Below are 12501 nucleotides of genomic sequence, written 5' to 3' on the forward strand. Positions count from 1 at the left end.
CGGCCGATGGTCTCAACCATTCCGGCCGCCGGCGGAGCCCCACCCGGGGCTGCAGCCGGGTGAGGTCCGGGCCCTCGGTCGTGCCCGTCGGCTGGACCATCTCTCTTGCCAGAGACTAAGTCCAGTTTGGTTAATGATTTACCAGACCTCCGTTCAGCGCGGCCGATGGTCTCAACCATTCCGGCCGCCGGCGGAGCCCCACCCGGGGCTGCAGCCGGGTGAGGTCCGGGCCCTCGGTCGTGCCCGTCGGCTGGACCATCTCTCTTGCCAGAGACTAAGTCCAGTTTGGTTAATGATTTACCAGACCTCCGTTCAGCGCGGCCGATGGTCTCAACCATTCCGGCCGCCGGCGGAGCCCCACCCGGGGCTGCAACCGGGTGAGGTCCGGGCCCTCGCTCGAGGGGAAGGCACCCCCGGCCGCGGCCGGTGCCCAGGCCGCCGCTTTTCCGACGGCCGAAAAAGTCGGAAAAACGGCCGAAAATCCGGGGAAATACTAGCCCAATCTGGCCGAACGGCCGTCGGGGCGGCGGGCCCGGTGCGGTCCCGGCAGACCTGGGGGCTCGAGCGGGGCCCTGCTTCGATTTTCCTCCTTCAATGCAGCAAACTCAAAACTGGTTAATGAGTTGCCACATGTCATTGCCATCGCCTTCCTGCTATTCTGCAGGTACCCCGCCAACCCCCCGTGCCAGAAAATGCAAGTGGCCACCTCGGCGGGGTGTGCCCCGGTAGTCCTACCGGGGAAGGGGCCCGGAGGCCCCGCAAAACGGTTCAATCTCAACTCCATCCCCACTTCCGGGGGTAACTGGTTAACCAGCCTCGGGACTCCCCTGCCAGAAAATGCGAGTGGCCACCTCGGCGGGACGGATCCGCCGAGCTCTGCGGGAAACCGTGCACCCTGCCCCGCCACCACCGACCGGATCTGACTTCATAGAGCTCCGTGCGGCTCCCATTTTTGCTCTGCGGGGCCAGGGAGCCTCCGAATCGGAAGGACTACCGCCATCGCGGGTGCATCACTGCTGCCGGGTGGCCACGGCCTGCCAGCCCTCACCTGGACCCCCCCTCCTGCGCCAGGGGCCAAGTCCAGTTTGGTTAATGAGTTACCCGAGCTCCGTTCAGCGCGGCCGATGGTCTCAACCATTCCGGCCGCCGGCGGAGCTCCTCCGGGGCTGCAAACGGGTGAATTCCGGGCCCTCGCTCGAGGGGAAGGCACCCCCGGCCGCGGCCGGTGGCCAGGCCGCCGCTTTTCCGACGTCCGAAAAAGTCGGAAAAACGGCCAAAAATCCGGAGAAATACTAGCCCATTCTGGCCGAACGGCCGTCGGGGCGGCGGCCCGGTGCGGTCCCGGCAGACCTGGGGGCTCGAGCGGGGCCCTGTTTCGATTTTCCGCCTTCAATGCAGCAAAGTCAAAACTGGTTAATGAGTTGCCACATGTCATTGCCATCGCCTTCCTGCTATTCTGCAGGTACCCCGCCAACCCACCGTGCCAGAAAATGCAAGTGTCCACCTCGGCGGGAACACCTCCGGTAGTCATGCCGCCGAAGAGGTCCCGACGGCGGCATGAGGGGGTCAAATCCATCCCGATGGGGACCGACGGTTCTTTTTAAAAACGCGTTTTTTCGCGATTTCAACGGCCGGGCCGCCTCGCCCCGGGTCGCCACGACCCCGAACCGCCACCCGCCGGTCGCCGAAGCCGATAGAGCGCCGCCTACCGGTCATCAAATAATTGGTTAATGAGTTCCCCCGAAGTTGGTTAATGTTTTCCCGGCTGTTGCTTAGTCTGATCCCCGCAGCTCCTGATACTAAGGGCAGCTGCTTAATGTACTGCCCCCTGTTGGACAATGGCTTCCCCGCCGTTGGTTGATGCTTTACCCGCCTCTGGTGGATGTTTTCCCGAAACTGGTTAATGAGTTCCCACGAAACTGGTTAATGAGTTCCCACGAAGTTGTTTTCCCCGCTGCTGGTTCATTTGCACCCCGCTGCTCCTGATACTAAGGGCAGCTGCTTAATGTGCTCCCCCCTGTTGGACGAAGGCTTCCCCGCCGTTGGTTGATGCTTTCCCCGCCTCTGGTTGATGTTTTCCCGAAACTGGTTAATGAGTTCCCCCGAAACTGGTTAATGAGTTCCCACGAAACTGGTTAATGAGTTCCCCCGCGGTTGGTTGATCTTTTCCCGGCTGTTGCTTAATCTGATCCCCGCTGCTCCTGATACTTAGGGCAGCTGCTTAATGTACTGCCCCCTGTTGGACAATGGCTTCCCCGCCGTTGGTTGATGCTTTACCCGCCTCTGGTGGATGTTTTCCCGAAACTGGTTAATGAGTTCCCACGAAACTGGTTAATGAGTTCCCACGAAGTTGTTTTCCCCGCTGCTGGTTCATTTGTACCCCGCTGCTCCTGAGACTAAGGGCAGCTGCTTAATGTGCTCCCCACTGTTGGACAAAGGCTTCCCGGCCGTTGGTCGATGCTTTCCCCGCCTTTGGTGGAGGATTTCCCGAAACTGGTTAATGAGTTCCCCAGAAACTGGTTAATGAGTTCCCACGAAACTGGTTAATGAGTTCCCCCGCGGTTGGCTGATCTTTTCCCGGCTGTTGCTTAATCTGATCCCCGCGGCTCCTGATACTAAGGGCAGCTGCTTAATGTGCTCCCCACTGTAGGACAATGGCTTCCCCGCCGTTGGTTGATGCTTTCCCCGCCTCTGGTTGATGTTTTCCCGAAACTGGTTAATGAGTTCCCACGAAACTGGTTAATGAGTTCCCACGAAGTTGCTTTCCCCGCTGCTGGTTCATTTGTACCCCGCTGCTCCTGATACTAAGGGCAGCTGCTTAATGTACTTCCCCCTGTTGGACAATGGCTTCCCCGCCGTTGGTTGATGCTTTCCCCGCCTTTGGTGGACGTTTTCCCGAAACTGGTTAATGAGTTCCCACGAAACTGGTTAATGAGTTCCCACGAAGTTGTTTTCCCCGCTGCTGGTTCATTTGTACCCCGCTGCTCCTGATACTAAGGGCAGCTGCTTAATGTGCTCCCCCCTGTTGGACAATGGCTTCCCCGCCGTTGGTGCATGTTTTCCCCGCCTTTGGTGGAAGTTTTCCCGAAACTGGTTAATGAGTTCCCACGAAACTGGTTAATGAGTTCCCACGAAGTTTTTTTCCCCGCTGCTGGTTCATTTGTACCCCGCTGCTCCTGATACTAAGGGCAGCTGCTTAATGTGCTCCCCCCTGTTGGACAATGGCTTCCCCGCCGTTGGTGCATGTTTTCCCCGCCTTTGGTGGAAGTTTTCCCGAAACTGGTTAATGAGTTCCCACGAAACTGGTTAATGAGTTCCCCCGCGGTTGGCTGATCTTTTCCCGGCTGTTGCTTACTCTGATCCCCGCTGCTCCTGATACTAAGGGCAGCTGCTTAATGTGCTCCCGTCTGTTGGACAATGGCTTCCCCGCCGTTGGTTGATGCTTTCCCCGCCTTTGGTGGACGTTTTCCCGAAACTGGTTAATGAGTTCCCACGAAACTGGTTAATGAGTTCCCACGAAACTGGTTAATGAGTTCCCACGAAGTTGTTTTCCCCGCTGCTGGTTCATTTGCACCCCGCTGCTCCTGATACTAAGGGCAGCTGCTTAATGTGCTCCCCCCTGTTGGACGAAGGCTTCCCCGCCGTTGGTTGATGCTTTCCCCGCCTCTGGTTGATGTTTTCCCGAAACTGGTTAATGAGTTCCCCCGAAACTGGTTAATGAGTTCCCACGAAGCTGTTTTCCCCGCTGCTGGTTCATTTGTACCCCGCTGCTCCTGATACTAAGGGCAGCTGCTTAATGTGCTCCCGCCTGTTGGACAATGGCTTCCCCGCCGCTGGTTGATGTTTTCCCCGCCTTTGGTGGAAGGTTTCCCGAAACTGGTTAATGAGTTCCCCCGAAACTGGTTAATGAGTTCCCACGAAACTGGTTAATGAGTTCCCCCGCGGTTGGCTGATCTTTTCCCGGCTGTTGCTTAATCTGATCCCCGCTGCTCCTGATACTTAGGGCAGCTGCTTAATGTACTGCCCCCTGTTGGACAATGGCTTCCCCGCCGTTGGTTGATGCTTTCCCCGCCTCTGGTGGATGTTTTCCCGAAACTGGTTAATGAGTTCCCACGAAACTGCTTAATGAGTTCCCACGAAGTTGTTTTCCCCGCTGCTGGTTCATTTGTACCCCGCTGCTCCTGAGACTAAGGGCAGCTGCTTAATGTGCTCCCCACTGTTGGACAAAGGCTTCCCGGCCGTTGGTCGATGCTTTCCCCGCCTTTGGTGGAGGATTTCCCGAAACTGGTTAATGAGTTCCCAGGAAACTGGTTAATGAGTTCCCCCGCGGTTGGCTGATCTTTTCCCGGCTGTTGCTTAATCTGATCCCCGCTGCTCCTGATACTAAGGGCAGCTGCTTAATGTGCTCCCCACTGTTGGACAATGGCTTCCCCGCCGTTGGCTGATGCTTTCCCCGCCTTTGGTGGACGTTTTCCCGAAACTGGTTAATGAGTTCCCACGAAACTGGTTAATGAGTTCCCACGAAACTGGTTAATGAGTTCCCCCGCGGTTGGCTGATCTTTTCCCGGCTGTTGCTTAATCTGTTCCCCGCTGCTCCTGAGACTAAGGGCAGCTGCTTAATGTGCTCCCCCCTGTTGGACAAAGGCTTCCCCGCCGTTGGTTGATGCTTTCCCCGCCTCTGGTGGAAGATTTCCCGAAACTGGTTAATGAGTTCCCCCGAAACTGGTTAATGAGTTCCCACGAAGCTGTTTTCCCCGCTGCTGGTTCATTTGTGCACCGCTGCTCCTGATACTAAGGGCAGCTGCTTAATGTGCTCCCCCCTGTTGGACAAAGGCTTCCCCGCCGTTGGTTGATGCTTTCCCCGCCTCTGGTTGATGTTTTCCCGAAACTGGTTAATGAGTTCCCACGAAACTGGTTAATGAGTTCCCCCGCGGTTTCCTGATCTTTTCCCGGCTGCTGCTAAATCTGATCCCCGCTGCTCCTGATACTAAGGGCAGCTGCTTAATGTGCTCCCCCCTGTTGGACAATGGCTTCCCCGCCGTTGGTGCATGTTTTCCCCGCCTTTGGTGGAAGGTTTCCCGAAACTGGTTAATGAGTTCCCACGAAACTGGTTAATGAGTTCCCACGGAGTTGTTGTCCCCGCTGCTGGTTCATTTGTACCCCGCTGCTCCTGATACTAAGGGCAGCTGCTTAATGTGCTCCCCCCTGTTGGACAATGGTTTCCCCGCCGTTGGTGCATGTTTTCCCCGCCTTTGGTGGAAGGTTTCCCGAAACTGGTTAATGAGTTCCCACGAAACTGGTTAATGAGTTCCCACGGAGTTGTTTTCCCCGCTGCTGGTTCATTTGTACCCCGCTGCTCCTGATACTAAGGGCAGCTGCTTAATGTACTCCCCCCTGTTGGACAATGGCTTCCCCGCCGTTGGTGCATGTTTTCCCCGCCTCTGGTTGATGTTTTCCCGAAACTGGTTAATGAGTTCCCACGAAACTGGTTAATGAGTTCCCCCGCGGTTGGCTGATCTTTTCCCGGCTGTTGCTTAATCTGATCCCCGCTGCTCCTGATACTAAGGGCAGCTGCTTAATGTACTCCCCCCTGTTGGACAATGGCTTCCCCGCCGTTGGTGCATGTTTTCCCCGCCTTTGGTGGAAGGTTTCCCGAAACTGGTTAATGAGTTCCCAGGAAACTGGTTAATGAGTTCCCACGGAGTTGTTTTCCCCGCTGCTTGTTCATTTGTACCCCGCTGCTCCTGATACTAAGGGCAGCTGCTTAATGTGCTCCCCACTGCTGGACAATGGCTTCCCCGCCGTTGGTTGATGCTTTCCCCGCCTTTGGTGGATGTTTTCCCGAAACTGGTTAATGAGTTCCCACGAAACTGGTTAATGAGTTCCCACGAAACTGGTTAATGAGTTCCCACGAAGCTGTTTTCCCCGCTGCTGGTTCATTTGTACCCCGCTGCTCCTGATACTAAGGGCAGCTGCTTAATGTGCTCCCCACTGTTGGACAATGGCTTCCCCGCCGTTGGTTCATGTTTTCCCCGCCTTTGGTGGAAGTATTCCCGAAACTGGTTAATGAGTTCCCACGAAACTGGTTAATGAGTTCCCCCGCGGTTGGCTGATCTTTTCCCGGCTGTTGCTTAATCTGATCCCCGCTGCTCCTGATACTAAGGGCAGCCACTTAATGTGCTCCCCACTTTTGGACAAGGGCTTCCCGGCCGTTGGTTCATGCTTTCCCCGCCTTTGGTGGAGGTTTTCCCGAAACTGGTTAATGAGTTCCCACGAAACTGGTTAATGAGTTCCCCCGCGGTTTCCTGATCTTTTCCCGGCTGTTGCTTAATCTGATCCCCGCTGCTCCTGACACTAAGGGCAGCTGCTTAATGTGCTCCCCACTGTTGGACAATGGCTTCCCCGCCGTTGGTTGATGTTTTCCCCGCCTTTGGTGGACGTTTTCCCGAAACTGGTTAATGAGTTCCCACGAAACTGGTTAATGAGTTCCCACGGAACTGGTTAATGAGTTCCCCCGCGGTTGGTTGATCTTTTCCCGGCTGTTGCTTAATCTGATCCCCGCTGCTCCTGATACTTAGGGCAGCTGCTTAATGTGCTCCCCCCTGTTGGACAATGGCTTCCCCGCCGTTGGTTGATGTTTTCCCCGCCTTTGGTGGACGTTTTCCCGAAACTGGTTAATGAGTTCCCCCGAAACTGGTTAATGAGTTCCCACGAAGTTGTTTTCCCCGCTGCTGGTTCATTTGTACCCCGCTGCTCCTGATACTAAGGGCAGCTGCTTAATGTGCTCCCCCCTGTTGGACAATGGCTTCCCCGCCGTTGGTGCATGTTTTCCCCGCCTTTGGTGGACGTTTTCCCGAAACTGGTTAATGAGTTCCCACGAAACTGGTTAATGAGTTCCCACGGAGTTGTTTTCCCCGCTGCTTGTTCATTTGTACCCCGCTGCTCCTGATACTAAGGGCAGCTGCTTAATGTGCTCCCCCCTGTTGGACAATGGCTTCCCCGCCGTTGGTGCATGTTTTCCCCGCCGTTGGTGGCAGTTTTCCCGAAACTGGTTAATGAGTTCCCACGAAACTGGTTAATGAGTTCCCCCGCGGTTGGCTGATCTTTTCCCGGCTGTTGCTTAATCTGATCCCCGCTGCTCCTGATACTAAGGGCAGCTGCTTAATGTGCTCCCCCCGGTTGGACAATGCCTTCCCCGCCGTTGGTTCATGCTTTCCCCGCCTTTGGTGGAAGTTTTCCCGAAACTGGTTAATGAGTTCCCCCGAAACTGGTTAATGAGTTCCCACGAAGCTGTTTTCCCCGCTGCTGGTTCATTTGTACCCCGCTGCTCCTGATACTAAGGGCAGCTGCTTAATGTGCTCCCCCCTGTTGGACAAAGGCTTCCCCGCCGTTGGTTGATGTTTTCCCCGCCTTTGGTGGACGTTTTCCCGAAACTGGTTAATGAGTTCCCCCGAAACTGGTTAATGAGTTCCCCCGCGGTTGGCTGATCTTTTCCCGGCTGTTGCTTAATCTGATCCCCGCTGCTCCTGATACTAAGGGCAGCTGCTTAATGTGCTCCCCCCGGTTGGACAATGCCTTCCCCGCCGTTGGTTCATGCTTTCCCCGCCTTTGGTGGAAGTTTTCCCGAAACTGGTTAATGAGTTCCCCCGAAACTGGTTAATGAGTTCCCACGAAGCTGTTTTCCCCGCTGCTGGTTCATTTGTACCCCGCTGCTCCTGATACTAAGGGCAGCTGCTTAATGTGCTCCCCCCTGTTGGACAAAGGCTTCCCCGCCGTTGGTTGATGCTTTCCCCGCCTCTGGTTGAATTTTTCCCGAAACTGGTTAATGAGTTCCCAGGAAACTGGTTAATGAGTTCCCACGAAACTGGTTAATGAGTTCCCCCGCGGTTGGTTGATCTTTTCCCGGCTGTTGCTTAATCTGATCCCCGCCGCTCCTGATACTAAGGGCAGCTGCTTAATGTGCTCCCCCCTGTTGGACAATGGCTTCCCCGCCGTTGGTGCATGTTTTCCCCGCCTTTGGTGGACGTTTTCCCGAAACTGGTTAATGAGTTCCCACGAAACTGGTTAATGAGTTCCCACGAAACTGGTTAATGAGTTCCCCCGCGGTTGGCTGTTCTTTTCCCGGCTGTTGCTTAATCTGATCCCCGCTGCTCCTGATACTAAGGGCAGCTGCCTAATGTGCTCCCCACTGTTGGACAATGGCTTCCCCGCCGTTGGTTGATGCTTTCCCCGCCTTTGGTGGACGTTTTCCCGAAACTGGTTAATGAGTTCCCACGAAACTGGTTAATGAGTTCCCACGAAGTTGTTTTCCCCGCTGCTGGTTCATTTGTACCCCGCTGCTCCTGATACTAAGGGCAGCTGCTTAATGTGCTCCCCCCTGTTGGACAATGGCTTCCCCGCCGTTGGTGCATGTTTTCCCCGCCTTTGGTGGAAGTTTTCCCGAAACTGGTTAATGAGTTCCCACGAAACTGGTTAATGAGTTCCCCCGCGGTTGGCTGATCTTTTCCCTCCTGTTGCTTAATCTGATCCCCGCTGCTCCTGATACTAAGGGCAGCTGCTTAATGTGCTCCCCACTGTTGGACAAAGGCTTCCCCGACGTTGGTTGGTGTTTTCCCCGCCTTTGGTGGACGTTTTCCCGAAACTGGTTAATGAGTTCCCACGAAACTGGTTAATGAGTTCCCACGAAACTGGTTAATGAGTTCCCCCGCGGTTGGCTGTTCTTTTCCCGGCTGTTGCTTAATCTGTTCCCCGCTGCTCCTGATACTAAGGGCAGCTGCTTAATGTGCTCCCCCCCGTTGGACAATGGCTTCCCCGCCGTTGGTTGATGTTTTCCCCGCCTTTGGTGGACGTTTTCCCGAAACTGGTTAATGAGTTCCCCCGAAACTGGTTAATGAGTTCCCACGAAGCTGTTTTCCCCGCTGCTGGTTCATTTGTACCCCGCTGCTCCTGATACTAAGGGCAGCTGCTTAATGTGCTCCCCCCTGTTGGACAAAGGCTTCCCCGCCGTTGGTGCATGTTTTCCCCGCCTTTGGTGGAAGTTTTCCCGAAACTGGTTAATGAGTTCCCAGGAAACTGGTTAATGAGTTCCCCCGCGGTTGGCTGATCTTTTCCCGGCTGTTGCTTAATCTGATCCCCGCTGCTCCTGATACTAAGGGCAGCTGCTTAATGTGCTCCCCCCGGTTGGACAATGGCTTCCCCGCCGTTGGTTCATGCTTTCCCCGCCTTTGGTGGAGGTTTTCCCGAAACTGGTTAATGAGTTCCCACGAAACTGGTTAATGAGTTCCCAGGAAACTGGTTAATGAGTTCCCCCGCGGTTGGCTGATCTTTTCCCGGCTGTTGCTTAATCTGATCCCCGCTGCTCCTGATACTAAGGGCAGCTGCTTAATGTGCTCCCCACTGTTGGACAATGGCTTCCCGGCCGTTGGTTGATGCTTTCCCCGCCTTTGGTGGAAGTTTTCCCGAAACTGGTTAATGAGTTCCCCCGAAACTGGTTAATGAGTTCCCACGAAACTGGTTAATGAGTTCCCACGAAGTTGTTTTCCCCGCTGCTGGTTCATTTGTACCCCGCTGCTCCTGATACTAAGGGCAGCTGCTTAATGTGCTCCCCCCGGTTGGACAATGGCTTCCCCGCCGTTGGTTCATGCTTTCCCCGCCTTTGGTGGAGGTTTTCCCGAAACTGGTTAATGAGTTCCCACGAAACTGGTTAATGAGTTCCCAGGAAACTGGTTAATGAGTTCCCCCGCGGTTGGTTGATCTTTTCCCAGGCTGTTGCTTAATCTGATCCCCGCTGCTCCTGAGACTAAGGGCAGCTGCTTAATGTGCTCCCCACTGTTGGACAGTGGCTTCCCCGCCGTTGGTTGATGCTTTCCCCGCCTTTGGTTGATGTTTTCCCGAAACTGGTTAATGAGTTCCCACGAAACTGGTTAATGAGTTCCCCCGCGGTTTCCTGATCTTTTCCCGGCTGTTGCTTAATCTGATCCCCGCTGCTCCTGATACTAAGGGCAGCTGCTTAATGTGCTCCCCCCTGTTGGACAATGGCTTCCCCGCCGTTGTTTGATGTTTTCCCCGCCTTAGGTGGACGGTTTCCCGAAACTGGTTAATGAGTTCCCACGAAACTGGTTAATGAGTTCCCCCGCGGTTGGCTGATCTTTTCCCGGCTGCTGCTTAATCTCTTCCCCGCTGCTCCTGAGACTAAGGGCAGCTGCTTGATGTGCTCCCCCCCCCCTGTTGGACAATGGCTTCCCCGCCGTTGGTTGATGCTTTCCCCGCCTTTGGTGGAAGTTTTCCCGAAACTGGTTAATGAGTTCCCACGAAACTGGTTAATGCGTTCCCACGACACTGGTTAATGAGTTCCCCCGCGGTTGGCTGATCTTTTCCCGGCTGCTGCTTAATCTCTTCCCCGCTACTCCTGAGACTAAGGGCAGCTGCTTAGTGTACTCCCCGTTGTTGGTTCCTGGCTTCCCCAGTGTTTTGCCTGCCGTTGGTTCATGTCTTCCCGATATTTCGTTCATGTTTTCCCCCGAAGTTGGTGAATGTTTTCCCGGCTGTTGGATAATCTGTTCCCCGCTGCTCCTGAGACTAAGGGCAACTGCTTAATGTACTCCCCGCTGGTGGTTAATGGCTTCCCCGGTGTTTGTTCAACCCCCCGCACCCGCGGTTAGGGTTAGGGTTCGGGTTAGGGTTAGGGTCAAGGCACAGGCAGAAACACGCCCTTACTACACACTCCATGCTCACAAGCACTCCACATTGACTCTCCACGCCCGCACAGGCGCCCCTCACGCCGGCCACACTTTCAAATTGCTCCGTTAGGGTTAGGGTTAGGGTTAGGGCTAGGGCTAGGGCTCGGGTTAGGGTTCGGGTGACGGCTACGGTTAGGGTTAGCGCTAGGGTTAGGGTTAGTGTTAGGGTCAAGGCACAGGCAGAAACACGCCCTTACAACACACTCCATGCTCACAAGGACTCCACATCGACTCTCCACGCCCGCACAGGCGTCCCTCGCGCCGGCCACACTTTCAAATTGCTCCCTTAGGGTTAGGCTTAGGGTTAGGCTAGGGTTAGGGTTAGGGCTAGGGCTCGGGCTAGGGTTAGGCTTAGTGTTAGGGTTAGGGCTAGCGTTAGGGCTATGGTTAGGGTTAGGGCCACGGTTAGGGTTAGGGTTAGGGTTAGGGCTAGTGTTAGGGTTAGGGTTAGGGTTAGTGTTAGGGTGAGGGCTAGGGTTAGGGCTTTGGTTAGGGTTAGGGTTAGGGCCACGGTTAGGGTTAGGGTTTGGGCTAGGGTTAGGGTTAGGGTTAGGGTTAGTGTTAGGGTTAGGGCTAGGGTTAGGGCTTTGGTAAGGGTTAGGGTTAGGGTTTGGGCTAGGGCCACGGTTAGGGTTAGGGTTAGGGTTTGGGCTAGGGTTAGGGTTAGGGTTAGTGTTAGGGTTAGGGCTAGGGTTAGGGCTTTGGTCAGGGTTAGGGTTAGGGTTTGGGCTAGGGTTAGGGTTAGTGTTAGGGTTAGGGTTAGTGTTAGGGTTAGGGCTAGGGTTAGGGCTTTGGTTAGGGCTAGGGCCACGGTTAGGGTTAGGGTTAGGGTTTGGGCGAGGGTTAGGGCTTTGGTTAGGGTTTGGGTTAGGTTTTGGGCTAGGGCTAGGGTTAGTGTTAGGGTTAGGGTTAGTGTTAGGGTTAGGGCTAGGGTTAGGGCTTTGGTTAGGGTTAGGGCCACGGTTAGGGTTAGGGTTTGGGCTAGGGTTAGGGTTAGTGTTAGGGTTAGGGTTTGGGCTAGGGTTAGGGTTAGGGTTAGGGTTAGTGTTAGGGTTAGGGCTAGGGTTAGCGCTTTGGTTAGGGTTAGGGTTAGGGTTAGGGTTAGGGTTAGGGTTAGGGTTAGGGTTAGGGTTAGGGTTAGGGTTAGGGTTAGGGTTAGGGTTAGGGTTAGGGTTAGGGTTAGGGTTAGGGTTAGGGTTAGGGTTAGGGTTAGGGTTAGGGTTAGGGTTAGGGTTAGGGTTAGGGTTAGGGTTAGGGTTAGGGTTAGGGTTAGGGTTAGGGTTAGGGTTAGGGTTAGGGTTAGGGTTAGGGTTAGGGTTAGGGTTAGGGTTAGGGTTAGGGTTAGGGTTAGGGTTAGGGTTAGGGTTAGGGTTAGGGTTAGGGTTAGGGTTAGGGTTAGGGTTAGGGTTAGGGTTAGGGTTAGGGTTAGGGTTAGGGTTAGGGTTAGGGTTAGGGTTAGGGTTAGGGTTAGGGTTAGGGTTAGGGTTAGGGTTAGGGTTAGGGTTAGGGTTAGGGTTAGGGTTAGGGTTAGGGTTAGGGTTAGGGTTAGGGTTAGGGTTAGGGTTAGGGTTAGGGTTAGGGTTAGGGTTAGGGTTAGGGTTAGGGTTAGGGTTAGGGTTAGGGTTAGGGTTAGGGTTAGGGTTAGGGTTAGGGTTAGGGTTAGGGTTAGGGTTAGGGTTAGGGTTAGGGTTAGGGTTAGGGTTAGGGTTAGGGTTAGGGTTAGGGTTAGGGTTAGGGTTAGGGTTAGGGTTAGGGTTAGGGT

Source organism: Mustelus asterias, unplaced genomic scaffold, assembly GCF_964213995.1.
Source record: "Mustelus asterias unplaced genomic scaffold, sMusAst1.hap1.1 HAP1_SCAFFOLD_2356, whole genome shotgun sequence".
NCBI lineage: Eukaryota > Metazoa > Chordata > Chondrichthyes > Carcharhiniformes > Triakidae > Mustelus > Mustelus asterias.